The 26,017-nt window shown below is 44.4% G+C and overlaps 1 protein-coding gene across 1 annotated transcript in view; it reads left to right on the forward strand.

Moving 5' to 3' along the window:
- RBM33 (RNA binding motif protein 33) overlaps positions 1–26,017 on the forward strand; it is a 1,894,586-nt gene that overhangs the window by 1,779,338 nt on the left and 89,231 nt on the right. The gene's annotated exons all lie outside the window — the stretch shown is intronic.

Consider the following 26,017-nt stretch of genomic DNA (forward strand, 5'->3'; position numbering starts at 1 on the left):
ACTACAGTCATGTGGTACATAAACAATTAAGGGGGCACACATTCCTATCACCTCTGCAGACAAGCCATGACTTTGTGGAACACAGCATTGACTTATCAAGTACATCTGCAAGCACAATTCCTGCCAGGAAAGACAAATACTTTGGCAGATGAACTAAACAGAAACCTCATGGATCCTCACGAGTGGAAACTAGATCCACAAATCTTCAACATGATAACGGGGAAATGGGGATGCCCAGACATAGATCTATTCACCTCCCCTCACAACTGCCAGCTACAGAGATTCTGCACTCGGACTTATCACAAGCAAGCATGGAAAGTGGACGCCCTTTCATTCAGCTGGAAAGCCCTTACAGTATATGCCTACCCTCCTCTGCCTCTCCTCTCCAAGGTACTCCTAAAGGTCAGACAAGAGAAGCCAAAAATGATACTGATTGCCCCAGAATGGCCACGCCAGCACTGGTACCCAATCCGAAAGAGCTTGTCTCAAGACCCAGCCTGGACATTGCCTCTAATACCTCATTTGCTGACCCAACAGAACAATCAGATCCTACACAGCCAACTCAGAACCCTAAATCTGGCTGCATGGCGGATAATGTAATGTAATCATGCAGAACACACCTCTCTCTAAAGCAGTTATGGATGTTATTTTGGAAGCCAGGAGGCCCAGCACCAGAAAATCTTATGCAGAAAAATGGAAGAGATTCTGTGGTTGGAACCAAGCGCAGGGAATTGACACGCTTGTACCAAATATTCCTCAGATTTTGCAATACCTAACTGAGATGCTGGACAAAGGCATATCCTTCTCATCAATTAAGATCCATGCTTCTGCCATTTCAGCTCATTACAATACGGACCCACCTATTTTTTCTCATCCACTGCTAAGACAGTTTCTCAGAGGGGCCAAAAACATAAGACCTCCAAGGAGAGCTCCAAAACCTGCATGGGACCTCAATTTTGTCTTGGAAAAACTCACACTGCCTCCTTTTGAGCCAGCCAATACAGCAGAGATAAAATACTTGTCATGGAAAACAGCTCTTCTCCTAGCAATAACTTCAGCAAGAAGAGTCTCAGAGTTACAGGCTGTGGAACCTTTTATTATTTTCCATCAGGACAGGGTTTCTCTAAGGACAAACCCGACATTTATGCCTAAGGTAGTGTGCAGTGTGGCTCTTAACCAAACCATACATTTGCCTACCTTTTATCCAAACCCACAGAATAAGGGGGAGAGACTTTTGCATTCTTTGGACATACACAGACAGTTACGCTTTTACTTGGACAAAACTAAAGCCTTCAGAAAGACTGAGCAATTCTTAGTGGCATATGCTGCAGGATCGCAAGGAAAAGCCATTTCAAAGCAGGCTATTTCAAAATGGATAGGCCACTGCATTCGCTTCTGCTATTCACAACATGGCAAATCAGTGCCCAAGGGCATTAGGCCACATTCTACCAGAGCAGCAGCCACTTCAGCAGCCTTCCTCAGAGGAGTACCAACCAAGGACATTTTGGAGGCTGCAACCTGGACTTCAGTGCACACTTTTACAAAGCACTACCATTTACCTCTCTACTCTCAATCCAGAGCAGGCTTTGCCACTGCAGCTCTGCAGGGCCTCATAGCCACTCCAAACTCCATTTAGGCCCAGCCACCCAACCTCAGCTTTTGGGATTCAACCCAAGTGTAATGACTGCAACAGTGAAACAGGATGAACATAGTACAGTTGTGTACCTACCATAAATGTAGATGTTCAAGTGTATTCACTGTTACAGTCCAGGTTACCCTCCCACCATCCCCCTTTTTTCTTTGCTGGGACTTATCTGTACCTCTCTATTCTATACCACCTATGTGGTGTATTTGTTTGTAGATGAAGGTTATGTGGATGCTTATTTATGATCGTAATATTTACAGCCTACCCTTTTGGGGGCACCTGACATCTGGGGCAAGAAAAACTGAAGAAAATGGCATCGGCTGCATCATTTATACCCCTGGCGCACTGACGTCAGGGAAGAGGCGATGGCAACCGACGCCGGACCAGGACTTTGGAATTCAGGCCGACTGAGGGTAGCCTGCCAGCAGGATGACCCAAGTGTAATGACTGCAACAGTGAATACACTCGAACATCTACATTTATGGTAGGTACACAACTGTATTTTATGTGGTACATGAACAAGCAGGGGGGGTACACATTCCTACCCCCTTTGCAGACCAGCCAAGGCATTGTGGAAATCGGCCTTGACCTATCAAATACAACTACAAGCTCAACTCCTGCCAGGAAAGCTAAATACTCTGGCAGACAAACTAAGCAGAAATCTTATGGACCCACACGAATGGAAACTGGAACCACAGGCTTTCAACATATTGACACACAAATGGGAGAGCCCTGACATAGATCTTTTTGCCTCACCCCGGAACTATCAGTTGGACAAATTCTGCACAAAAATTCATCACTAAAAAGCTTGGAAAGTGGATGCTCTATCATTCAGCTGGAAAAAACTATTAGTCTATGCTTTTCCCCCTCTGCCTCTGCTCTCCAAAGTTCTGCTAAAAGTCAGACAGGACAAACCAAAAATGATTCTGATTGCTCCAGACTGGCCTTGCCAACACTGCGCAGTGTGTCACATTTTCCTCCGTGGCACCTGCCTCAGACACCTTACCTACTGTCTCAGCAGAACTACCAAATTCTGCACACTCAGCTCTAAACCTTGAATCTTGTAGCATGGCTAATCAACTAATTTCACCCTTGGCATCCCTCAGCAAAGCTGTGATGGATGTCATTTTGGAGGCTAGAAGGCCTAATACTAGAAAATCTTATGCTGACAAATAGAAAAAGATTCTGTGCCTGGAACCATTCACAAGGAATAAGCACAGCAATGCCCAATATTCCTCAGGTTCTGCAATACTTAACTGAGATGCTTCACAAGGGCCTATCTTTGTCTTCCATAAAAATCCATGCCTCTGCCATTTCATCTCATTACAACACACAACCTCCCCCCTTCTCTTATCCTCTGCTAAAGCAGTATCTCAGGGGGGCGAAAAATTTAAGACCTCCCGGGAGAGCACCAACTCCAGCATGGGACCTCAATTTTGTTTTGGAAAAACTCACTCTCCCACCTTTTGAGCCAGCTGCTACTGCAGACCTAGCATTTTTCTCCTGGAAAGCAGCTTTCCTTTTAGCAGCAACTTCAGCTAGAAGGATTTCAGAATTATAGGCTCTTATGGCAGTGGAGTCTTTCATTATTTTTCATCCGGACAGGGTGGCTCTCAGGACCAATCCATCTTTCATGCCTAAGGTGGTATTCACTATGGCTCTTAATCAGACCATTCATCTGCCAACTTTCTTTCCCAATCCACAGAACAAGGGTGAGCAGATTTTGCATTCATTGGATGGGCACAGACAACTTAGATTCTACTTAAACAGGACAAAATGTCTAAGAAAATCTGAACAACTGTTAGTGACATTTGCTGCAGGGGCGGAGGGAAAGGCTATTTCAAAGCAGACTATTTCCAAGTGGATAAGCCATGATATTCATTTCTGCTGTATGCATCATGGTAAACCTATCCCCAAGGTGATCAAATCTCATTCCACCAGGGTTGCATCTACCTCTGCAGCCTTTTTCAGAGGGGTTCCTACCAGAGACATTCTAGAAGCTGCTACCTGGAGCTCACTTCCTACGTTCACCAAACATTACCATTTACCTCTCTTCTCTAAATCCAGAGCTGGCTTTGCCGCTGCTGTCCTGCAGGGCCTTATAGCTGCTCCTAATGCTGTATAAATCCATCCTCCCAACCATAGCTTTGGGAATCTACCCAAATGTAATGACTGAAACACGAAGAACATAGTACAGTTGTGTATACTTACCATAAATGTAGATGTTCAAGTATATTCACTGTTGCAGTCCTGGTTACTCACCTTCCAGCCCCGTTTTTCTCTTGCTATACCTCTCCTTTCTTTTACTATGCTTAAAAGCCTTTTTGGTGTATTTGCTTTTGTTTGGAGGTATTTTTTTGTGTTTTAAATTATATATACACACACACACACACACACACACACACACACACACACACATATATATATAATATTTTGCTCCCACATTTGGGGGGCACCTGACATCTGGGGCAAAAAAAAACTGATGTAATGGCGTCGGCTGCATGTTTTATACCCCTGACGACCTGATGGCATGGAAGAAGGGACAGCAACTGACACAGGACCCAAGACTTTGTTAATCAGGCTGACTGAGGGCAACCTGCCAACAGATTACCTAAATGTAATGACTGCAACAGTGAATACACTCGAACATCTACATCTACGGTAAGTGTACACAACTGTACTTTTCTGTATGTGTTCCCTTCACTATTTCTCCTTCCAAGGGTTCTGCTAAAGATCGAAAAAGAAGTAAAATAAAACTTTTACTAGTCACCACTTTTTGGCTAAAACAGCATTGGTTCCCTCTTCTGTTTCATCTGGCCAAGGGCAAACATTGCATACTTCCAAACAAGGCAGAAGGATCATTACTACATCCCAAAGTGTCATCAGTAAACGTAAGATGACAGGATTCCGATTCCTTTCAGGCACTAGTTTTCAGAAGATGTAATTAAGGTCCTCCCAAGAAAAAAGGAGACTCACCACTTAAAAATCTGCATACTGAAATGGAAGAGATTTTCTTTCTGGTGCCATATAAGCAAGACTCCAACAAATAGAGTTACCTTCCATCTTAAAATACTTGTGTGAGCTCAGGGATGCATGTTTGGCCTACTCCTCCATTAAAGCCCACCCGTCTGCCCTTCAGCCCTCCTGAGATCAAACAATTCTTTAAAGGGGTTCTGCATCTTAGACCACCAAGGAAACCTTTTTCCTGTCCTTGGAACCTCAATTTAATGCTGGAAAAGATGACTCTGCCACCCTTTGAACCAGCAGCCTCACCTAATGTTAAATTCTGCATCTGGAAGACTGTTCTGCTTCTAGCTCTTACTTCAGCCAGGAGAGTCTCAGAGCTAGAGGCACTCATGGCTTTTCCTCATTTTCTTATTTTTCACAAGGATAAGATGACCCTAAGAGCTAATCCCCTCTTCATGACAAAAATAGTGAGCAAGCTGTCAACCAGGCCATCAATCTCCCTACTTTCTTCCTGAACCAGCAGAACTGGGGAAAGACTCCTACACACTTTAGATATTCACAGAATGCTGAGTTTCTGTTTGGCCAAGACCAGATCCATTTGTAAGTCTGATCAACTGTTTGTTTCATTCATGGATTCAAAGCTGGGCCAACCAGTATCCAAGCAAACCATTGCAAGCTGGATTCTACAAAGACGTGGACTCCATGGCCATAGTGGAAGCTGTCACCTGGTCTTCTGTACACTGCTTCACTAAACACTACAAGATTGATGGCTTTTCAAAGTCCAGGGCAGCCTTTGTTAGGTTAGTCCTTTCTGGCCTCTTGGACAGATGTCCTTCTATTCCTCTGTTGCAGTATTATTACATGAGGGAGTTGCCTGCCAGGTTGACCCTGCATTGGCCAGCATATCAAAATCTTTTACTACCATAGGGTTCACGGTACATCTGACATAGGCAACTATCGGATGTAGGCCATAAAAGAGAAGTACGTGTGCACCATCCTCAGAACTTCTTTGGTCCAGTCAGATCACCAGTCTTGGACATTGCTTTGCTGCCAGAATTGTTTTCTTCTATAAAATAAGTGCCCCATTGTGGAATCCTTTTTGTTCTTTGGTATTGCCGTATTTTGATTAAGGTTAATGTCATCCAGGAAAGGGACATGTGACTGTGGAAGACAAATTCCACACAAGGATAGTCATTCCCAGTGCCTTTTCTGCCTCGGGCCCCACCACGACCATAAAAACTGTTCAGTTTGTCAATCTTTTGTGCCCAAGACCCTCCGTAGTCTGCTGTTGTCATATTGGAGGCAAGAAGGCCCAGTACTAGAAAATCTTATGCTGACAAATGGAAAAGATTTTGTGCCTGGAATCAATCACAAGGGATAAGCACAGCAGTGCCCAGTATTCCTCAGATTTTACAATACTTAACTGAGATGCTTCACAAGGGCCTGTCCTTTTCTTCCATAAAAATCCATGCCTCAGCCATTTCAGCTCATTACAACACAGAGCCCTCCCCTCTTCTCTCATCCTCTGCTAAAGCAGTATCTCAGAGGGGCCAACCCCTGCCTGTTTTGGAGAAACTTACTCTCCCTCCTTTCGAGCCAGCTGCTACTGCAGACTTAAAATTTCTCTCTTGGAAAACAGCTTTCCTTTTAGCAGTCATTTCGGCTAGAAGGATTTCCGAATTACAGACTGTTGTGGCAGTGGAGCCTTTCATTATTTTTCATGCGGACAGGGTGTCTCTCAGGACCAATCCATCCTTCATGCCTAAGGTGGTATCCAGTGTGGCTCTTAATCAAACCATTCATTTGCCAACTTTCTTTCCCAATCCACAGAACAAGGGGGAGCGGATTCTGCATTCATTGGATGTACACAGACAGCTTAGATTTTACTTAAACAGAACAAAATCTTTAAGGAAATCTGATCAACATCTGGTGGCATTTGCTACAGGGGCAGAGGGAAAGGCTATTTCAAAGCAGACTATTTCCAAATGGATAAGCCATTGTATTAGTTTCTGCTACATGCACCATGGTAAAACTAACCCCCAGGGGATCAGATCTCATTCCACTAGGGCTGCATCTACTTCTACAGCCTTTCTCAGAGGTGTTCCTACCAGAGACATTCTAGAAGCTGCTACCTGGAGCTCAGTTCATACGTTCACCAAACTTTACCATTTACCTCTCTTCTCTAAATCCAGAGCTGGCTTTGCCACTGCAGTCTTGCAGGACCTTATACCTGGTCCTAATGCTATCTAAATTCCTCCTCCCATCCTTAGCTTTGGGAATCTACCCAAATGTGATGACTGCAACAGTGAAACACGAAGAACATAGTACAGTTGTGTACACTTACCATAAATGTAGATGTTCAAGTGTATTCACTGTTGCAGCATCTGGGGCAAGAAAAACTAATGTATTGGCGTCGGTTGCATGTTTTATACCCCTGACTCCCTGACGTCACGGAAGAAGAGACAGTAACCGACACAGGACCCAAGACTTTGTTAATCAGGCCGACTGAGGGCTACTGCAAGCAGATAACCCAAATATGATGACTGCAACAGTGAATACACTCGAACATCTACATTTATGGTAAGTGTACACAACTGTACTTTATCCCACTGCACAAACTGGGAGCCACCACTGATCCTGGGAACTGTCTCCCTTATTAGCCTAATAAGCCTGGTCTGCAAGGCCTTGGAACGTATCATCATGGAACTCATAAAGACATTGGTAGCCTCCAAACTCTGGACCCCACCCATTTCAGGTTTGTGAAAGGCAGATCATGCCTTCTGAACCTGATCAACTTCTTTGAGGCAGACACCAAAGCCGTAGACGAGGATAAGGTGATTCACACAGCCTATCTTGATCTCGCCAAATCTTTTGACACCATCCCCCATTCTGGAATTATAGATAAACTCACTAAACTAGGTATAAATCCCTACATCACAGGATGGGTTGCCAACTGATTCACTGACAGAACCCATACTAAAAGTTGCAGACTCCAAATCTGACTTCAAACCAGTGACAAGTGAAGTACCACGGGGTTCAGGCCTGGGACCTCTCCTGTTTGGTATCTAATTCACTGAAGTACAGGCTAACACAGAAGACCTCTGGCTAATGAAGTTCGCAGATGTCTGCAAACTAGGAGCCATAGTCGAGTCCCAAATGATGTGGACATCCTACAGAAGGGCCTCACTGAGACAGATGCCTGGTGTCAGAGGCATGGCCTCAAGTTCAATGCCAAAAAGTGCATTGTCAACCCCTTTGGTAAAAACTCTGTACCCATGAACTACCACATAAACGGCAGTCTACTTAACTCCGAATGTATGATAAGAGACCTTGAGACCCAGGTGGACAGTAGTCTCACCTTTGATAATCAGATCGCCAGAGTAGTCAAGAAATCCTTCTATGTGGCACACCTCATCACAAAAGAGTTTTCATCCAGGAAAAAGGAGGTCATTGTTCCCCTCTACTCGGCACTCATTAGACCCATTGTAGAGTACAGTGCCCCTTTTGGAATGTACCTCACAAGACATCTGCAGCAGCTGGAAAGGCCACAGAAGTACCTCACAAAGAGGATTTCTGGCCTCAAACAGATGCCCTACACTGACCATCTCAAAAAACTCCAGCTTTACTCTGTAGCATATCGCCTACTCCGAGGAGATCTCTGCCTAACATATAAAGCTATGTTAAACCCAGAGCTGTTGGACATGCTACACATAAAGAAATCCCAATCCCTCCAAGCTACACGCTCTAGGGTTCTAAACCTTGTCACCACAATAAACAGGACATGGTGGAGAATAGATTCCTGTCCCAGAGACTTCCTATACTCTGAAACAAGCTACCCATCTATGTCAGGCAGAGTTCCTCATTAGCACTCATCAAGAAAAATCTAGTTGAGTGGATGGGATATAGGAAATACACTTCGGGGATCACTTCTGTGGCTCTGCTCGACAGGGGCACGGGAAATTAACTTTCTTGAGTGGCGTAAGCTGGGGAACGTTGTTGGCTAGGCTTACTTAGGCCCTTGGGCTGATAGCCTAGTACCCACATATGATTTTTTTTTTTTTTCTGTTATACGGGATCTCACTTGCCTACAGTGTAGTAAGGCCTTGCTGAGTTTAATTCTGGTGGCTGCCAAAAAAGCAATTACTAGAAATTAGAAATCCAAGTCTAAACCAACCGTATTAGTAGTGGTGAATATATATTAACAGAGATAAAAGAACTGGAAGTGTGATCTTTAGCAAAGGGTAGGAGCCATGTACATAGAAATGGGAATTGGGGGAGCAAAACATGCAGAATAATGTTTTGGAGAATTAATGCATTTAAAGGGAAGGCAGAAATTGAATGAGCTATGTAGTGTTCAATTGACAGTGACTGTATAGATTATATTTGATGTATAATGTTTGCAACTGAAAATATGTCAATATGGTTTGTTTGCATTTATATAAATGTGAGACTGCATGTGTCCTAAGTGATAAAGATATCTTTTGTTTGAAAAAGTCAGGGACAGTCTACAAAACTGGGAAAAGTTGAGAAATATGTCAGCCCTTCTTAGATGACCACCCCTGAACTTTCCGTGTTTGTGAGGTCATTTAATTCAACAAGAAGACTTTTGATGTCAGTAGCAAATGATGAGATTCCATGTTGTTTATAGCTCATATGAATCCACATTTATTTTGGAATGGGCTGTGGCTATATGAATTTGCTTGCGCAGGATAACGTGCTTATGGCTTCCCCATAAGGAATACTGACAAGTTAGCAAATCATTTTTGATGTTGCTTTGTAGGATGCGCAGGTTCTTAAGAAAAAAATCTTCTCAAGTTGTTAGTGTGGGTCTCCAGTAAAGGAGTAAAGCTTTGTCCCTTTGTGTTTTTCTTCTATTAGACAAGCCTAGGCATTCAGGCGTAACGGACCACTGTACTAGCAGATGTGATTTCTTAGGTGTCAGGCAGTGTTACCTCCCTTGGCACTGCTAGTGAAGTAATCTAAGAGGCATGTCAGGCAGTCCTGTCGTAGTTTTTGACTGATGTCTGGACTGCTGGTGCAAATCTTGTTCCTCAGTATTTACTGTAGGTTGAAAGTAGCAGCCTAAGACAGATGGGATTCTGGAAGTTTATGAAAGTGACTGTAATTTGAAAGTTATTTGGTCTGCTTTATTTTGTAGTGTCTTCTGCAGGACCAAAGTGCTACAAGAGGAGCTACTGGCTCAGTGGTATTCACATTTCTCAGAAAGTGTCTGTGGAAGCTTTACTGACAGCAGTGCAGACTTCTCTATCTTCTTTCAGAAGCAGCTGGGGTTCTTCGCCCATTCTGGACCTTTGCATATACAGAAAACAGTTTGTGGGTGTGAAGATTCACTTTGTCACTTTGGGGGCAATGTTGCCTTCATTACTCTAAGGCTAATGAAGGCAGAACTTTGGACTAGATGAATGCCACATTGACGTTTAGTGTCATTCTTGAGTGCTAACGCTTAGTGTTTCTTCTGTCTCAGGATTCTTAACTGTGTTGGTGATGAGCATGCTCCAGCAGCAGCAGCAGAGCAGTTTCATATATACTCTTTTTGTGGCCTGACCATTTGGTTGATAGTATTATCCAGACGAGTGTCCATTAACTTGGATTTAATGTCATCTGGCAATGGTTGAAGCCTTAACCAAGAGTACCTCCTCAAAACAGAACTTGATGCAGCTGGACCTGAAGGATGCTTTTGCTGCATCCTAGCTGCAGTTAATGGAATAGTGTGCTACTTGAGAGGAAGCCTCTAACAGGGACAAGGCATGTGTCTCCTGTTCGGAATCTGGAAAGTCAGAAACAACTTGAGTGGCCTCGGAAAGGAGAGCCAAAACATATCTGGTCATATGAGTTTGGTAATTAATTGCATGGAAAGCTAAGGTGGTAGAGGAGTAAACCTTCTTGGCCAATCTTTCTATAGTCCTGCTCTCCTTATCAGAAGGAAGAAGGGAAGTGGATGGCAGTAATCTGGAGAGTTTATCCAAAGCCACAGCAACCAGAGCAGGGTCAGATGAAGGGCACTTGAAAATAAATTTGTTGTCCTCTGGCACATTATAAAAGTGGTCTGGCTTCTTAGGAGCCAGGGAGCTGAGAATCTGGCCTGGGACACTGAAGAGAATGCATCCAGTAAAGCAGACAAAAGTGGTGGAACAGCAGAAGGGGAAGGAGACTCCATTTGTAAGAACTCATAATATCTCTTCTGTACATCTGAAACCTGTGAGCAATCCCACTTGAAAAACTCCCTTATTTTAGCAATAGTTTCCCCCAAATTAATCTCTTCTATAGGTGATTCTATGCCATTAGATTCCTCTTCTGGAGATGCATACTCTAAAGGAGATGGATTCTGGGTGGAATACACTATACTTCATCCTCAGAAGATTCCTGTTCTGTAACTCTCTTTTGAGAGGAAGATGTCCCAAGGCTGACAAGGGACAGAGACACTCGAAGGAGGCTTTAAAGCCATTATGGCATTAAATAAGCCCTGGGTAAAATTTTGCCATTCACTTTGAGGATCTGTGGGAGCAGAAAGATGTTTAGTCTTTTGTCTCTTTTTTAACTGCACGTCCTCCTTATGAAAGGTGGAAGGGCCCGATGATGGCCTACACACTATTATTGTCGTCAGAATTTCCTCCTTAACCAAAATTTGAGTGGTCTTTGTAGGACTTTCAGTGATAATGAGTCTAGGTTCCCCCTGAACATCCAAACCAGACATCTGCAGAGCATTCGAGCACATGCCTGCAGTGGGATCCATGGTGGCCACTGAAGCAGTCCCAGCCAACAAATCCGATCCAGGAACCGGGCGCATCTCCAGGCCTTCATCATCCTCAGGAGAGACATCTGATATAGGAGGTGCAGCAGAAGAGTCAGACCTAGGGTTTTTGGCCTTTCTCTTCAAAGACGTCTCAGTCTCTGGCCTCGACTTTCCTTCCATAGCGTCTTTCGTTAAATACTTTAGATGTTGATTCTCAAGATAAATAGCTAAAACAACAAAAGACAAAAGCGGACTAGATAACATCTTAGGCACAAAGGCCTGGCAAATGGAACAAGATTTATGATCACGAGTAGGCCCTAAATAAAACAAGCACTGCTTGGGACTGTTTTTTGTGTGGAATTGGTCTCCCACACTGGCCTTTTGACATGAAAAAAAATCTTGACACAAAAGCAGTAGCAAAAAAGGAAAGGAAACCCCAATGGAGCACTTATCTGAAATGGCTTGATACACCAGCAAACAAAACTTGGGCGAGTAGGCCGACTGTCAAAGATGGCATTCATACTGGGGGCAGAGAAGATGTTCTTCGTGTTTCGCTGTTGCAGTCGTCACATTTGGGTTATCTGCCTGCAGGTAGCCCTCAGCCAGCCTGAATACCAGAGTCTTGGATTCCTGTGTCAGGCTGTCTCTTCTTCCATGACATCAGGACGTCAGGCGTATAAAACATGCAGCCAACGCCATTACATCAGTCTTTCTTGCAGTGCCTGAAGCAAAAGCAGTTCGCAAGTGCCAGTCGACTGACTCCTGAAATTTTCGTTTTCAAGTTTCATAACCGAAGTCTTCAAAAAAAGATAAGTACCCCGTTCGGGATCTTTTTACTTGCTCCAACCGATGTCAGTTAAAGTTAATTGTCTTACCTGTGAAAAGCAAATGCCTCATAAAGATTTTCATTCGTACTGCATTCCTTGCTTAGGCCCAGACCACGACATCCCTCACTGTCCGTTTTGTGCCTTGTTCAACCCCCGAACTGTTCGTCGTCGGGCTATATTTGCAGCAAATTATTTTGGTACTCTGTATCCGTACTCCGAAATGGCTTCGGTAAGCCATCCAACTACCGATCTTACGAAATAACATAAGGATAAAGACAGAGACAGACCGCATAGGTCCAAAACTGACGACGCTTCCGTTAAGCTAGTCGCCTGTCCGTCGGTACTCAATGAGGTGCTTTTGCAGCCCCTGATACCCACAACTTCAGATTCGCAGGCCTCTACTGAGACCCATTCGAAGTCTTGGGATTTCTGCATCGTATGCTGTCGCTTCTTCCATGACATCAGGTCGTCAGGGGTATAAAACATACAGCCGATGCCGTTACATCAGTCTTTCTTGCCGCGTGGTGCCCGAAGCAGAAGCAGTTTGCAAGTGCCAGTCGTCCGACTCCTGAAATTTCCGTTTTCGAGTTTTAGACCTGAAGTCTTCTAAAAGATAAGTACCCTATTGGGGATCCTTTTTTCTTGCTCTAACCAATGTCAGAAAAAATTAATAATTGTCTTGCCTGTGGAAAGCAAGTACCTCCTAGAGATTTTCATTCTTACTGCATCACTGGTTTAGGCCCAGACCAGGACGTCCCTCGCTGTCAGTTTTGTGACTTGTTCAACTCCCGAACTATCCATCGTCGGGCAATTTTTGTAGCTAAATACTTTCGCTCTCCATCTGCGTACTCCAAAATGGCATCAGTAAGCCATCCGACTACCAATCTTCTGAAAAAACGTAAGGATAAAGAAAGAGACAGGCCACATAGGTCCAAAACTGCCGACAATGCTACCGTTAAGCTAGTCGCCAGTCCACCGGTACTTAGTGAGGCGCTTTCGCAGCCCCGGATACTTGCTTCTACAGATTTGCAGGCCTCTAGTGAGACCCATTCGGAGTCCAGTATGCTGCTAGATGCTTCTTCAACTATGGAACCTGCGGATGTCTCTACCTTGGATGGGTCCAGATCCGCTGTGCAGGCACCGGCTTCTGAGGTTGTATTCAGGCCTACCGATTTTCATATTAAACCAGTGACTTCATTTCAAGCCAAAAATACTGAATTTCTCAGCCCTAAAGTTCGCACTATGCCTAGCAAACTGACGACCAAAGCGCATTCTCAGGCCCACGGGCCTCAAAAACAAATGATTAGAATGGCTGACTACCTTGTTACCTTAATTAGGGGAAGCCAGTATTCCCCCTCAGAGACCCAGAACTGATTTTCCTTCTGATTCTTCTGATCAGGAATCTGATATCTCTGTTCCTTCTGACTACCAGGACATACACTTATCTACCTATGAGGATTCTGTTGCAGAGGATTCCGTTCCCTCTGCTTCCCCTCCAGAAGATTTTTCTTTTGATGAAACCCTGCATACCCTTAGGGAGCATTTCCGCTGGGAAAGCCAGGACTACTCTCAGAACAAAAAGAGACTCTGGAATTTTTAAACCTGCCTCAGCACAGACCTCTAGCTATCCCTCCTGTTCTGGAGATTGTAGATGATGTTTTCTTGGAATCTAGCCTTACCTCGGATACTTTGCCTCCAGCTCCCAGGAAACCTGACAGGTACTATAGAGATGTTCATCGTGTTTCACTGTTGCAGTCATTACACTTGGGTTATCCTGCTGGCAGGTGACCCGTAGTCGGCCCGAGTTCCAAAGTCTTGGTCCGGCGTCGGTTGCTGTCGCCTCTTCCCTGACGTCAGTGCGCCAGGGGTATAAAAGTTGCAACCGATGCCATTTTCTTCAGTATTTCTTGCCGTGTGGTGCCCGAAGCATAAGCAGTTCGCAAGTGCCGGTCGGCCGACTCCTGAGATTTTCAAAATTGAATTTCAGAACTGAAGTCTTCAATAAAGCTAAGTACCCCGTTGGGGAAACTTTTTCTTGCTCCAGACCGATGTCAGTAAAAGTTAATAATTGTATTTCTTGTGGGAAGCAAATACCTCATAAGGACTTCCACTCTTACTGCATTCCTTGTCTATGCCCTGACCACGATGTCACTAGTTGTCAGTTTTGTACTAGATTTAATAAACGCACTATTAAACATCGGTTTGATTTTGCTTTACATTACTTTGGATGAAGATTTAGTTACATAATGCCGTCGGAACAACCGACAACCGGAATGTATAAAAAATGCAAAGACAAAGAAAAAGACAGGCATCCGAGGTCCAAAACCGATGACGAAGCCTCTTCTAGGCCAGTCTCCGGTTCACCGGTTCTCAGTGAGGCGCTTTCGCAGCCCCTGACACCCGCTACCTCAGAGCCACAGGCCGCAACCGACAGCCACATGGAGACACCGTGGCCTGTGGAAACTCAAGGTATTGGGCCGACGGAAAATATACCCTCAGATGGGTCCGGAGCCGCTGAGCAGGCACCGGCTTCTGAGGGTGTTTTCAGACCTTCACAGCTAACAATTAAAGCTACTACAGCAGCAAAGGCAAAGTCAAAGTCAAAAACACCATTAAAGACAAAGAAACAAGTACAGCATTCTCCAGAACAGTCATCCATGCCAAAGAAACAGATGCTTAAAATGGCCGAAGACCTAATTACTTTAATCAAGGGCTCCCATCCCCCTCCTGACAAAAGGCCTAGGCAAGACACTGATTATGATTCCTCTGATCAGGTTTCCATTTCTTCTGATTCTTCCACTGACCAGTGCTATTCTCTCCCTCCCTATGAGGACTCTGATGCTGAAGAGTCCATTCCTTCAGCCTCACCGCCTGAGGATTACTCTTTTGGGGAAACCCTGCACACCATGAGGGAACATTTCCATTGGGAGAGCCAGGATTATTCAGAATCCAAGAAAAGGCTCAGAGATTTCCTTCTATTGCCTTTGCACAGGCCCTTGGCTATCCCCTCTGTGCTTGATATTGTTGATGATGTTTTTTCTGAATCCAGTCTGTCTCCAGATTCTTTACCCCCCTGCACCAGTTAAGCCAGACAGGTACTACAGGGTCCCTGACTCTCATAAATTTCTTTACAAAAACCCTGCTGCGGACCCAGAAACTATTTGTCAGGGTCCAAAAGGGGTTAAAGCTTCCACTGCCAAAAATCCTGTCCCCTCAGATAGGGATTCCAGAGCTCTGGACAGATGGGGGAAAAAAGTTTAAACTTCTGCTACTTTAGCTATAAGAGCTTTAAACTGTCAGTTTCACATGCTTATCAGCAGTATCTCATGTCATTGTTAAAGCAGAAAATGGTTACAAATACAGAAAGTCCTGACTAAAGAAATGCAGGATTTATTGCATGCAGTTGAACAAGTGGGAAAGCATACTCTGCAATGTGGTTTTGATTCATTAGAGGCTTCTTGTAGAACCGCAGTTACAGGCTCAGTTATTCGAAGACATGTTTGGTTGAAAGAACAAAGTTTACCTGACCATGTTAAAATGAAATTACTGGATGCTCCACTACAGCATGATACTTTGTTTGGTGTTAAGGCAGAAGAGGTTTTAAAGAAAATGGAGGATAAAGCTAAGTCAATGCAAACTGTGAAAGATTTCTTACTTGTTCCGCCACCTAGATTTAGCAGGAACTGGCCTTCAAAAAATTGGTCCTTTCCAGTGTCAGACAGGCCTCAAGAGGTAGATCTCAGCCCCAAGGCTCCTACAGACCTAAATAATGGGGTTCTTCAGCCCCCAAAGGAGGAGAAGACAAATCACAACCTTACAGAAAACAGTCACAATGACTTCCCTGTGCAGATGCCAAGCACTTACCAGTTGACAGCACCCCTAGGGGGAAAGCTAGCACTTTTCTCAAAAAATTGGCACATGATCACCTCATACCAATGGGTGTTGAATATAGTTTCTCAAGGGTGCAGGTTCCACTTCCACACGCTTCCAAAACTAAAAGATATGCCAAACCTGCCACAAAACCAATGAGCAGAGGCACAAAAACAGATTGCAGCTCTTATGGATATGGGAGCCATTCCAAATGTTCCACAAGAACAACAGGGCCAAGGATTTTACTCACAACTTTTCCTAGTACCCAGAAAGGACAAAGCATGGAGACCAATACTGGACCTGTCAATCCTAAATACTTTCCTGGATGTTCCAAAATTCAAAATGTTAACACTACAACAACTCTTGCCCATGCTGGGCAAAGAGGCTTGGCTAGTTACTTTGGATCTCAAGGAGGCATACTTACACGTCCCAATCAGACAGTCGTGCAGAAGATACCTCAGATTTATAGCAGGCTCAATGCATTATCAATTCTCTGCACTGCCCTTTGGCTTATCTACTGCGCCCAGGGTCTTCACAAAATGCCTGGCACCAGTAATTGCATTTTGCAGGCAAAAAGGAATTCAAATATATCCCTACTTGGATGACTGCCTTATTCAAGCAGAGAGCAAGGACATTCTTCTAAAGCACCTGGAGTTTGTAAAAAAATTACTAATTTTCCTAGGGTACACAGTAAACAAAAAGAAATAAAAACTAGTGCCCTCTCAAGAGATAATATTCCTGGGTGCAAGCTTGAATACAACTACCCAGATGGCTTATCTCACACCAGACAAACAAAGGCAACTGACTCATTACTTTCAAATGATGGCAACAAAGACCCAGCTCCCTGCAAGAAAAAGTCTGTAGGCCCTAGGTTTCATGGCATCTTGCATTCTACTAATTCCATATGCCAAACTGCATATGAGGAAACTACAATGGTATCTAAAAAGTGTTTGGACTCAGCATTGTCACAGCCTAGAGACAATCATAAGCTTGATTCCCTGCCTACAGTAGGAGTTTCGATGGTGGTCACAGGCCTGTCACCACAACAAGGGACAGCCTTTCACCTTGCCTACAGCCAGGCAGACAATAACAATGGGTGCATCGGATTACGCCTAGGGAGCACATATGGCAGGAAAATGTATTCAGGGCACGTGGCCCAAGGAACAACTGCATCTTCACATCAATCAAAAAAAGATGTTAGCTGTACAGAATGCCCTGACAGCCTTCAAGGACCTAATACATCCAGGACAATTATTAATAAAGATGGACAATACCACAGTTATGTGGTACATAAACAAGCAAGGGGGCACACATTCCTACCCCCTATGCAGACAAGCCATGACTTTGTGGAACATAGCACTGACTTACCAGGTACTTCTGCAAGCACAATTCCTGCCAGGAACAAAAAATACACTGGCAGATGAACTAAGCAGAAATCTCATGGATCCTCACGAATGGAAGCTAAATCCACAAGTGTTCAACATGATAACAAGGGAATGGGGATGCCCGGACATAGATCTACTTTCCTCCCCTCACAATTGCCAATTACAGAAATTTTGCACAAGGACTTATCACTCTCAAGCATGGAAAGTGGATGCTCTATCCTTCAACTGGAAAAATCTGACAGTCTGTGCCTTCCCTCCGATGCCTCTTCTCACCAAGGTGTTTCTAAAAGTCAGACAAGAGAGGCCAAAAATGATCCTGATTGCACCAGACTGGCCACGCCAGCACTGGTACCCAGTCCTAAAGATTTTGTCCCAAGGCCTGCCTTGGCCTCTACCTCAAATCCCTCATCTTCTGACACAGCAAAACAATCAGATTCTGCACAGTCAACTCAGAACCCTAAAACCTGGCAGCATGGCAGATAATGTAGCCACTCAGACTGCACCTCTCTCTCCAAAGCTGTTATGGATGTAATTTTGGAAGCCAGGAGACCCAGCACTAGGAAATCTTATGCAGAAAAATGGAAGAGATTCTGTGCTTGGAACCAGGCACAAGGGCTCGACCCACTGGTCCCTAATATGCCTCAGATTTTACAATACCTGACTGAGATGTTGGACAAAGGCCTATCTTTTTCCTCTATTAAAATCCATGCCTCTGCCATTTCAGCTCATTACAATACGGATCCTCTTATTTTTTCACATCCTCTACTACGACAGTACATCAGAGGGGCAAAGAATATAAGACCCCCTAGGAGAGCACCAGTACCTACTTGGGACCTCAATTTTGTTTTAGAAAAACTAACACTGCCTCCTTTTGAACCAGCCAGCACAGCTGATCTAAAATTCTTGTCATGGAAAACTGCTCTGCTCCTAGCAATAACTTCAGCAAGAAGAGTTTCAGAGCTACAGGCATTGATGGCTGTGGAACCTTTCCTCATTTTTCACCAGGACAGGGTTTCTCTAAGGACGAACCCAACATTCATGCCAAAAGTGGTCTCCAATGTGGCCTTAAACCAAACTATTAATTTGCCTACTTTCTACCCAAATCCCCAGAATAAAGGGGAAAGACTTCTGCACTCTTTGGATATTCACAGGCAGCTACGATTTTACTTGGACAAAACAAAAGCTTTCAGAAAAACTAAGCAACTGTTTGTAGCATATGCTGTAGGATCACAAGGAAAACCTATTAAAAAGCAGACGATCTCCAAATGGATCCGCTTCTGTTATGCACAACATGGCAAATCTGTGCCTAAGGGCATTAGGCCTCATTCTACCAGAGCAGCAGCCACTTTAGCAGCTTTCCTCAGAGGGGTACCAACCAAAGACATTTTAGAAGCTGCAACCTGGAGCTCAGTGCACACTTTTACCAAGCACTACCACCTACCTCTCTACTCCAAATCCAGAGCAGGCTTTGCCACTGCAGTTCTTCAGGGCTTGTTAGCCTTGCCTAATCCAATCTAGACCCAGCCACCCTGCCTAAGCTTTGGGATTCTACCCAAGTGTAATGACTGCAACAGTGAAACATGATGAACATAATACAGTTGTGTACCTACCATAAATGTAGATGTTCGAGTGTATTCACTGTTGCAGTCCTGGTTACCCATCCACCATCTCCCTCTTTGCTGGGACTATTCTGTACTTCTCAGCTCTATACAACCTATGTGGTGTATTTGCTTTTAGAAGAAGAAAATGTTTTTAGTGATATATGCATGGTTGTTTGGCATATTTTTATCTTTACAGCCTTCATATCTGGGGGCACCTGACATGTGGGGCAAGAAAAACTGAAGAAAATGGCATTGGTTGCAACTTTTATACCCCTGACGCACTGACGTCAGGGAACAGGCGACAGCAACTGACGCCGGACCAAGACTTTGGAACTCAGGCCGACTACGGGTCGCCTGCCAGCAGGATAACCCAAGTGTAATGACTGCAACAGTGAATACACTCGAACATCTACATTTATGGTAGGTACACAACTGTACTTTACCCGACTCTCACAAATTCCTTTTCAAGAATCCTACTGCGGATCCAGAGACCATTTCCCAAGCACCAAAAGGCATTAAGGCTACTATCGCCAAGAATCCTACCCCTTCTGACAGGGATTCTAGGGCTTTAGATAGATAAGGTAAGAAGGTATACACCTCTGCTACTCTGGCCATTAAGGCCTTAAGTTGCCAGTTTCATATTTTAAAGTATCAGCAGCATATCATGAGGCTAATTAAACAGAAAATGATGTTGATTCCAGACTGTGCAGCACACAAAGATTTAGAAGAGTTAATGCATTCTGCTGACCAAGTTGGTAAACATACTTTGCAGTGTGGTTTTGATGCTTTAGAAACATCTTGTAGGGCTGCTTTCACTGGGTCTGTTCTTAGAAGGCATGCTTGGCTTAAGGAACAAAACTTGCCAGATCATGTCAAAGTAAATTACTGGGTGCACCCTTAAACCAAGAGCGCCTATTTGGCAATAAAGCAAAAGTTGTTCTCAAAAGGATGGAGGAGAAAGCTAAATGTATGCAAACTGTTAAAGATTTCTTACAATTACAGCCACCTAGATTCAGTAGGCATTGGCCTTCAAAGAACTGGTCCTTTCCAGTCCCTTCCAGGCCTTCTCAGCCTAAACCCAGGAGCAGCAGACCCCCAAGACTTCAGTCTCAGGTTATGCACAGATCTAAGCAGTGGGGTGCACCCACGTCCAAAACAGGGAGTAGTAAGCCAACCACCGATGGTAAACTTGCACAATGACTTATCCTTAACTCCCCCAAGCCTTGTTCAAGTACTTGCAACTTTAGGAGGAAAACTCACCCTGCATGCAAAAAACTGGGAATACATTACCCAAGACAAATGGGTTTTAGACATTGTTTCCCTAGGATACAGATTCCACTTCCATTCACTCCCAGCCCTAAGTGGATGGCCAGACCTCCCCCCAAACCAGTGGGCGGAGGCCCAAAAGCAAGTACTTTCTCTCCTCAGCATCAAGGCTATTCAACCTGTCCCAGCAGAACAAAGGGGACAAGGCTTTTATTCAAGACTGTTCCCGATTCCCAGAAAAGAAAACTCCTGGCGTCCTATCCTGGATTTATCTATTCTCAACACCTTTCTGGTGGTTCCAAAATTCAAAATGCTAACTCTCCAACAGCTGCTTCCTATGCTAGCCAAGGATGCCTGGCTGGCAACCCTAGACTTAAAAGAAGCTTACCTGCACATCTCCATAAGGGAATCTTGCAGGAATTATCTTCGCTTCAGGGCAGGCTCTATGCACTATCAGTTCTCTGCACTTCCCTTTGGCTTATCTTCTGCGCCCAGGGTGTTCACAAAGTGCCTAGCTCCAGCCATTGCTTTTTGCAGGCAGAGAAGTATTCAGATTTACCCATACTTGGACGATTGCCTGATTCAGGCGGAAAGTGTGGACATGCTACTACAGCACCTGGCATTTGTAAAGACACTTCTGACTTCACTGGGGTACACCATCAACGAAAAGAAATCACACCTAGTACCCTGCCAACAGATTGTATTCCTGGGAGCAAGCTTGAACATAACTTCCCAGATGGCATTCCTCACTCCAGAGAAACAAATTTATTTGACAACTTACTTCAACCTACTAGCCACAAAAACCCAGCTATCTGTAAGGAAAATACTGCAAGCTCTGAGGTTCCTGGCCTCTTGCATTCTGTTAATTCCATATTTAAGACTGCATATGAGGAAACGTCAGTGGTATCTAAAAAGTGTATGGTGTCAACATTCTCAGGACCTGGAAACAATAATTCCTATCATTCCTTGTCTAAGGGCAGAGTTTCTATGGTGGGCAGAGGCCTGCATCCACAACAAGGGACTCCCTTTCACTCTACCCCCTGCCGCCCAAACCCTGCCAACAGACTATGCATGGCGGGCTTACATGGCAGGGCAGTGCATTCACAGCAAATGGAACCCAAAGCAGATGCACTTGCATATCAATCAAAAAGAAATGTTAGCTGTACAGAATGCTCTGACAGCCTTCAATGGTCTTATTCTTCCAGGACAACTGTTGGTAAAGACAGACAACACCACAGATGTTCTTCGTGTTTCACTGTTGCAGTCATTACATTTGGGTAATCTGCTGGCAGGTTGCCCTCAGTCGGCCTGAATTCCAAAGTCTTGGGTCCTGCATCGGTTGCTGTCTCCCCTTCCATGACGTCAGGTCATCAGGGGTATGAAACATGCAGCCGAGGCCATTTTCTTTAGTCTTTCTTGCCATGCGGTGCCCGAAGCAGAAGCATTTCGCAAGTGCCGGTTGGCCGACTACTGAAATATTCACGTTTGAGTTTCAGAACCGAAGTCTTCAATAAAGCTAAGTACCCCATTGGGGAAACTTTTTTCTTGCTTTTTACCGATGTCAGAAAAAGTTAATTGTATTACTTGTGGGAAGCAAATACCTCATAAATATTTCCATTTATACTGTATTCCTTGCCTAGGCCCTGATCACAACGTGCCTGGCTGTCGGTTTTGTGCTAGATTTAACCAACGCACTATTAAGCATCTTTATATTTTTGCATGTAAGTATTTTGGAAACAGATTAACTACCCAGAGATGTCGTCGGATAGCAATCTGACTACCGGAGTACATAAAAAACGCAAAGAAAAGGACAGAGAAAGGCAGTCGAGATCCAAAACTGACTCCTAAGCCAGTCGCCGGTACTCAGTGAGGTGCTTTCGCAGCCCCTGATACCCGCTACCTTCAAGTCCCAGGCCTCTACCAACACCCATGTGGAGTCCAGCATACCGCAAGATACTCAAGGTATTGGACCGACGGATGTATCTCCCTCGGATGGGTCCGGAGCCACTGAGCAGGCATCGGCTTCTGAGGGTGTATTCAGATCTCAACATTTGTATATCAAACCGACGAAAGCTGCAAAACCAAAGGCAAAGACACCTTCAAAAACTAAAAAAAACGACACCTGAGCCACGTGCACAGGCTTCTATGCCTAAAAAAAACAGATTATCAAAATGGCTGAAGACCTTATTACCGTGATCAGGGGTACCCATCCCCCTCCAGATAAGAGGCCTAGGCAAGACACTGACTATGAATCTTCAGATCAGGTTTCTATTTCTTCTGATGATTCTTCTGATCAGGAATTATCTTTACCTCCCTATGAGGATTCTGATGCTGAGGAGTCTATTCCATCTGCATCTCCTCCTGAGGATTATTCATTTGGAGAAACCTTGCATACTTTGAGGGAGCATTTTCACTGGGAGAGTCAAGACTTCTCAAAATCAAAAAAGAGGCTCAGGGATTTCCTCCTCCCTCAGCACAAGCATTTTGCCATTCCCCCTGTGTTAGACATTGTGGATGATGTTTTTTCAGAGTCAAGCCTGACCTCTGACTCTTTACCTCCGGCTCCCAGTAAGCCTGACGGGTATTACAGGGTCCCTGACTCTCATAAATTTTTATTTAGAAACCCTGCTGCTGATCCTGAAGCTATTTCACAGGGTCCAAAGGGAGTTAAGGCCTCAACAGCAAAAAACCCTACCCCCTCCGACAGAGATTCAAGGGCGCTGGACAAATGGGGAAAAAAGGTTTATACATCTGCAACCTTAGCAATTAGGGCCTTAAATTGTCAATTTCATATGCTTAAGTACCAACAACATGTTATGGGATTGCTGAAGCAGAAAATGATGTTGATTTCAGAATGTGCAGAAAATAAGGAATTGCAGGAATTATTGCATGCAGCTGAACAAGTTGGAAAGCATACTTTGCAATGTGGTTTTGATTCTTTAGAGGCCTCCTGCAGGGCCGCAGTTACTGGATCTGTGATTAGGAGGCATGCCTGGTTAAAGGAACAAAATTTGCCTGATCATGTTAAAGCTAAATTGCTAGATGCACCTTTACAGCATGATTCTCTGTTTGGTATTAAGGCAGAAGATTTTTTAAAGAAAATGGAAGACAAAGCTAAGTCTATGCAAACTGTTAAAGATTTCTTACAAGTGCAGCCACCTAGATTCAGTAGACACTGGCCTACAAAAAATTGGTCCTATCTTGTGTCAGACAGAGCTCAAAGGAGCAAATCCAGATGCCCTAAGGGTTCTAGTTACCAGGCTCAAGACTCATACAGGTCAAAGCAATGGGGCGCATCCACCTGCAAATCTGGGGGAGATAAAGCACAAACCTACAGAAAGCAATCCCAATGACTTCCCTCTGCCTACACCAAGCACTTATCTGTTGGCAGCACCCATAGGGGGAAAATTAGAACTTTTTGCACAAAATTGGCAGTTAACTCAGGACAAGTGGGTACTGAACATCGTATCACAGGGATACAGATTCCATTTCCACACTCTGCCAATGAAAAATGGTTGGCCAGACCTGCCAAAAAAACAATGGACAGAGGCACAGAAACAGGTTATGTCCCTCATGGATATGGGGGCCATTCAGACAGTACCAGACAAGGAAAAAGGACAAGGTTTTTACTCAAGACTGTTCTTGGTACCCAGAAAGGAACAAGGCCTGGCGGCCAGTACTGGATTTATCGATTTTGAACACATACCTAGACATTCCAAAACTCAAAATGCTCACCTTGCAACAGCTTCTGCCCATGCTGGGCAAGAATGCTGGGCTGGTGACTTTAGACTTAAAAGAAGCATACCCGCATATCCCAATAAGACAGTCGTGCAGAAGATACCTCAGATTCAAGGCTGGCTTAATGCATTACCAATTCTCTGCACTGCCCTTTGGCTTATCTACTGCGCCCAGGGTCTTTACAAAGTGCCTGGCACCAGTAATTGCATTTTGCAGACAAATATTCAAATATATCCTTACTTGGACGACTGTCTCATTCAAGCAGAGAACAAAGACACTCTTCAACGACACCTGGCGTTTGTGAAAAGGCTTCTAGCATGCCTAGGGTACACAATAAACGAAAAGAAATCACAACTGGTACCCTCTCAAAAGATAACATTCCTGGGTGCAAGCTTGCATACAACTGCCCAGATGGCTTACCTCACGCCAGACAAACAAAGGCAACTGACTACTTACTTCAAACTGATGGTAACAAAAACCCAGTCTTCTGCAAGACATATTCTGCAGGCTCTGGGCTTCATGGCTTCTTGCATCCTACTAATTCCATATGCAAGACTGCATATGAGGAAACTGCAATGGTACCTAAAATGTTTATGGAGTCAACATTCACACAGTCTGGAAACAATGATTCCTCTCATCCCCTGCCTGCAACAGGAGTTTCTATGGTGGGCAAAGACCTGTCACCAAAACATGGGATGGCCCTTCACTCTACCCCCTGTCAGCCAAACCTTAACAACAGACGCATCAGATTATGCCTGGGGGGCCCACATGGCAGGAAGATGCATTCAGGGCATATGGGCACCAAATCAAATGCATCTACATATCAACCAGAAAGAGATGCTAGCTGTTCAAAATGCCCTAACAGCCTTCAAGGACTTACTTCATCCAGGACAACTACTGATAAAGATGGACAACACCACAGTCATGTGGTATATAAACAAGCAAGGGGGCACACACTCATACCCCCTTTGCAGATTAGCCACGGCACTGTGGGACACAGCTTTGACCTACCAAATAAATCTTCAAGCTCAATTCCTGCCAGGAAAACAAAACACTCTGGCAGACGATTTAAGCAGAAACCTAATGGATCCTCACGAGTGGAAACTAAATCCACAAGTCTTCAGCATGATAGCAGAGAAATGGGGGAGCCCAGGTAATAGACCTATTTGCTTCTCCTCAAAATTATCAACTGAAAATATTCTGCACAAGGACTTATGGAAAGTGGACGCCCTATACTTCAGTTGGAAAAACTTGTCAGTTTATGCCTTCCCTCCTCTGCCTCTTCTACCCAAGGTCCTCCTAAAAGGTCAGACAAGAAAAGCCAAAGATGATATTAATTGCCCCGGACTGGCCCCACCAATACTGGTACCCAATCCTAAGGAACTTGTCTCAATATCCAGCTTGGACCTTGCCTCAAAGACCGCAACTACTGTCCCAGCAAAACAGTCAGATCCTGCACAATCGACTACAGACTCTGAACCTGGCAGCGTGGCTAATCATGTAATCATACGAACGACACCTCTCAGTAAAGCTGTGATGGATGTCATTTTGGAAGCTAGAAGGCCTAGTACTAGAAAATCTTATGCTGACAAATGGAAGAGATTCTGTGCTTGGAATCAAGCACAAGGAACTGATACAGAACCACATATTCCTCAGATATTACAATACTTAACTGAGATGCTTGACAAAGGCCTATCTTTCTCATCAATCAAAATCAATGCCTCTGCCATTGTGGCTCATTTCAATACAGAGCCACCAACCTTTTCTCATCCTTTACTAAAGCAGTATCTTAGAGGAGCCAAAAACTTAAGGCCTCCTAGAAGATCACCATTACCTGCATGGGACCTCAATTATGTATTGGAAAAGCTCACCCTGCCTCCATTTGAACCAGCCGCTACCGCTGATATAAAGTTCTTATCATGGAAGACAGCTCTGCTACTAGCAATTACTTCAGTAAGAAGAGT

This window comes from Protopterus annectens, chromosome 3.part0 (assembly GCF_019279795.1).
Source record: "Protopterus annectens isolate FY-2018-M chromosome 3.part0, PAN1.0, whole genome shotgun sequence".
In the NCBI taxonomy this organism is placed as follows: Eukaryota; Metazoa; Chordata; order Ceratodontiformes; family Protopteridae; genus Protopterus; species Protopterus annectens.